This window comes from Salvelinus sp. IW2-2015, unplaced genomic scaffold (assembly GCF_002910315.2).
Source record: "Salvelinus sp. IW2-2015 unplaced genomic scaffold, ASM291031v2 Un_scaffold4185, whole genome shotgun sequence".
Taxonomy (NCBI): Eukaryota; Metazoa; Chordata; class Actinopteri; order Salmoniformes; family Salmonidae; genus Salvelinus; species Salvelinus sp. IW2-2015.
Window position 1 is genome coordinate 49,655 of NW_019945456.1, and position 5,000 is coordinate 54,654.

Sequence of the window (5,000 nt, forward strand, 5' to 3'; positions counted from 1 at the left end):
CTATCCGTTAGATCAGTTTGTCTTCTAGATCACACTGAATCAGATATATAGACAAGGAGGACCTGATCCTAGATCAGTTTGTCTTCTCGATCACACTGAATCAGATTATATAGACAAGGAGGACCTGATCCTAGATCAGCACTGACTTCATTGTAAACAAACACAATATCATCTCTGAATGTGTTAGTCACTGTAAGTGTGATTGACCTCATTCATACAGCTACAGCTGGAACCCCATTTCAGTCACCGGTTCTATATCCCACTACTTCATCCTCCTTTATGTCGACTTGATTGCCGTGCCGACGACCTGGTTGCCGTGCCGACGGGCAGACTGTGATGGATGCAGTTCGTTAAGCTAAAGGGCTCATTTAAACACTAGTTGCTGGGATTGCAGCTGCTAATTGCCTAGTATTCCCTGACATGGTGAGACAGAGAAAGGTGGCTGTCAGAACAGGTCTGCTGATTGGCTAGTATTCCCGACATGGTGAGACAGAGAAAGGTGGTGTCAAAACGAGGTCTGCTGATTGGCTAGTATTCCCTGACATGGTGAGACAGAGAAAGGTGGCGTCAGAAACGAGTTCTGCTGATTGGCTAGTATTCCCTGACATGGTGAGACAGAGAAAGGTGGGTCAGAACGAGGTCTGCTGATTGGCTAGTATTCCCTGACATGGTGAGACAGAGAAAGGTGGCGTCAGAACGAGGTCTGCTGATTGGCTAGTATTCCCTGACATGGTGAGACAGAGAAAGGTGGCGTCAGAACGAGGTCTGCTGATTGCCTAGTATTCCCTGACATGGTGAGACAGAGAAAGGTGGCGTCAGAACGAGGTCTACTGACTGATTGGCTAGTATTCCCTGACATGGTGAGACAGAGAAAGGTGGTGTCAGAACGAGGTCTGCTGATTGGCTGGGCCAGGTCTAATTAGCCCCAGATGTAACGGTAATAAAGATCTGGGTTGTGGGACCCTATCCCCTCTATAGTGCACTAACTGTTGAGTCCTACGAGCCTAAAGTAGTGCACTACAGTGGTAATCGGTTGCCATTTGGGACTCAGGGCTGAGAAATGCCTTAATGACCGATTCTATTGTGGTCGTATTGGCAGGAGCACAGCCATCAGAGCCTATCAGAATGAAACATTCATGTGTTGAAAATCCCAAATTGTTTGCATAGTCAATTTACACACATCTCTGACACAGACACTTACCCCACCAGACATGCCACCAGGGGTCTTTTCACAGTCCCCAAATCCAGAACAAATTCCAGAAAGCGTACAACAGTATAATATAGAGCCATTATTGCATGGAACTTCCTTCCATCTCATATTGCTAAAATAAACATCAAACCTGGTTTCAGAAACCAGATAAAGACACGCCACACGCCTCTCTCCTATTGGACCCAGATAGTTTGTGTGCATTGATATGTAGGCTACGTGTGCCTTCGTTTTTGTATTTGACCTAGTTCTGTCCTTGACCTGTTCTTGTCTTACCCTGTGGTAAGTGTCTGTATTAGCCCCTACAGGCAGACAGACAGACAGGAGACAAGGCCTGTATTTGCACCGACCAACAGCCGTACAGACAGACAGGAGACAGACAGACAGATAGGAGACAGGGCCTGTATTAGCCCCTACAGACAGACAGACAGACAGACAGACAGGAAACAGGCCCTGTATTAGCCCCTACAGACAGACAGACAGACATACAGACAGACAGGGCCTGTATTAGACCCTACAGACAGACAGACAGGAGACAGGGCCTGTATTAGCCCCTACACAGTGACAGACTGACAGACAGGGCCTGTTTTAGCCCCTACAGTGCGACAGACAACACAGCCCAGTCAATAACAACTAGATACAGTAATACTAGACATCATGGAGACAGTCAGTCCTGCCTGGACAGACAACACAAGCCCAGTCAATAACAACTAGATACAGTAATATGAACATCATGGAGACAGTCATCCTGTCCTGGACAGACAACACAGCCCAGTCAATAACAACTAGATACAGTAATATGAGACATCATGGAGACAGTCTAGTCCTGTCCTGGACAGACAACACAGCCCAGTCATATAACAACTAGATACAGTAATACTAGACATCATGGAGACAGTCAGTCCTGCCCGAACAGACAACACAGGCCCAGTCAATAACAACTAGATACAGTAATACTAGACATCATGGAGACAGTCAGTCCTGTCCGGACAGACAACACAGCCCAGTCAATTAACAACTAATACATTTAATACTAGACATCATGGAGACAGTCAGTCCTGTCCTGGAACAGAACAACACAGCCCAGTCAGTAAAACAACTAAGATACAGTAATACTAGACATCATGGACAGAGACAGTCAGTCCTGTCCTGAACAGACAACACAGCCCAGTCTATAACAACTAGATACAGTAATACTTAGACATCATGGAGACAGAGACAGTCAGTCCTGTCCTGGACAGACAACACAGCCCAGTCAATAACAACTAGATACAGTAATTACTAGACATCATGGAGACAGAGACAGTCAGTCCTGTCCTGGACAGACAAACACAGCCCAGTCAATAACAACTAGATACAGTAATACTAGACATCATGGAGGACAGTCAGTCCTGTCCTGGACAGACAACACAGCCCAGTCTATAACAACTAGATACAGTAATACAGACATCATGAGACAGAGACAGTCAGTCCTGTCCTGGACAGACAACACAGCCCAGTCAATAACAACTAGATACAGTAATAGCAGACATCATGGAGACAGTCAGAATACCTGTCCTGGACAGACACACAGCCCAGTCAATAACAACTAGATACAGTAATACTAGACATCATGGAGACAGAGACAGTCAGTCCTGTCCTGGACAGGACAACACAGCCCAGTCAATAACAACTAGATACAGTAATACTAGACATCATGGAGACAGAGACAGTCAGTCCTGTCCTGGACAGACAACACAGCCCAGTCAATAACAAACTAGATACAGTAATACTAACATCATGGAGACAGTCAGTTTCCTGTCCTGCGACAGACAACACAGCCCAGTCAATAACAAACTAGATACTGTAATACTAGACATCATGGAGACAGAGACAGTCAGTCCTGTCCTGGACAGACAACACAGCCCAGTCAATAACAACTAGATACAGTAATACTAGACATCATGGGAGACAGAGACTTTCAGCCCTCTCCTGACGTGAACAGCCAACCACCTCTCCCTCAATCCATCAATCAATCAAATGTATTTATTAATGCCTTTTGACATCATCAGTTGCCAAAACAGCCAACCCCCTCACCTGGATGATGGCCAGGAGGATGACGATGACGAAGAAGAGAAGGTGATGTCAAAGATGATCCTGCTAGATCTCATACTCATCACCAGCTGATCCTCGATCTGGTCACCCGATGCCCCCACCTGCCCGTACGGCCCACGTACATGTGAACATGTAACACTGCGAGAAGAGAGAGAGACAGATAGATATTAACAAAAAACAGAGCCAAACTAGAATGCTATTTGGCCCTAAACAGAGAGTATACAGTGCAGAATACCTAACCACTGTGACTGACCCAAACCTAAGGAAAGCTTTGACTATGTACAGACTCAGTGAGCATAGCCTTGCTATTGAGAAAGCCGCGTAGGCAGACATGGCTCTCAAGAGAAGACAGGCTATGTGCACACTGCCCCACAAAATGAGGTGGAAACCAGCTGCACTTCCTAACCTCCTGCCCAATGTATGACCATATTAGAGACACATATTTTCCTCAGATCACACAGATCCACAAAGAATTCGAAAACAAAATCCAATTTTGATAAACTCCCATATCTACTGGGTGAAATTCCACAGTGTGCCATCACAGCAGCAAGATTTGTGACCTGTTGCCACAAGAAAAGGGCAACCAGTGAAAAAACAAACACCATTGTAAATACAACCCATATTTACTCTTACTTATTTTAACTTGTGTGCTTTAACCATTTGTACATTGTTACAACACTGTATATATTTAATATGACACTCGTTAAATGTCTTTATCGTTTTGAAACTTCTGAATGTGTAATGTTTACTGTTTAATTCGTTTTGTTTGTTCACTTTTGTGTATTGTCTACCTCATTTGCTTGCAATGTTAACACATGTTTCCCATGCCAATAAAGCCCCTTGAATTGAATTGAATTGAATTGAATTGAGAGAGACAGAGAGAGAGAGAGAGAGACAGGAGAGAGAGAGAGAGAGACAGAGAGAGAGGAAAGAAAGAGAGAGAGACAAAGACAGAGAGAGAGACAAAGACAGAGAGAGAGACAAAGGACAGATAGAGAGACAGAGACAGACAGATAGAGAGAGATAGAGAGAGAGACAGATAGAGAGAGAGACGAGAGAGAGACAGGACAGACAGAGAAGGATATAGAGAGCAGAAAGACGAGAGAGACAGAGAGAGATAGAGAGAGAGACGGAATAGAGAGAGAGCAGAGAGAGAAGACAGAGAGAGATGAGAGAGAGACACAGAGAGAGAGAGAGAAATAGAGACAGAGAGAGAGAGAGACAGAGAGAGAGAGAGAGAGAGAGTAAACCTCCATGACAGTATTCTCGACCAACATATAGTTAAGGATGTTAAGATAGATATGCACAGGTTAAGACTAGCACTTCCTTACTGACTGAGTACATTTGTGCATATTGACACTCAGTCCAATATTTCTGGTGGCAGAGAGAGAGTGCTACCCATCCCCTAACCCAGTCCCTAACCCATCTCCTAACCCAGCCCCTAACCCCTAACCCAGCTCCTAACCCATATCCTAACCCAGCTCCTAACCCAGCCCCTAAACCAGCCCCTAACACAGCCCCTAACACAGCCCCTAACCCCTAACCCAGCCCCTAAACCAGCCCCTAACACAGCCCCTAACACAGCCCCTAACCCCTAACCATCTCCTAACCCATCTCCAAACCCAGCCCCTAACCCAGCTTCTAACCCAGCCCCTAACCCATCTCCTAACCCAGCCCCTAACCCAGCTCCTAACCAGCA

The 5,000-nt window shown here is 45.5% G+C and overlaps 1 pseudogene; it reads left to right on the plus strand.

The window, feature by feature from the left end:
* The window catches only part of LOC112076994 (ryanodine receptor 2-like), a 46,169-nt pseudogene extending 42,796 nt beyond the window's left edge, over positions 1–3,373 (plus strand).
* Positions 3,374–5,000: the final 1,627 nt, after the last annotated feature.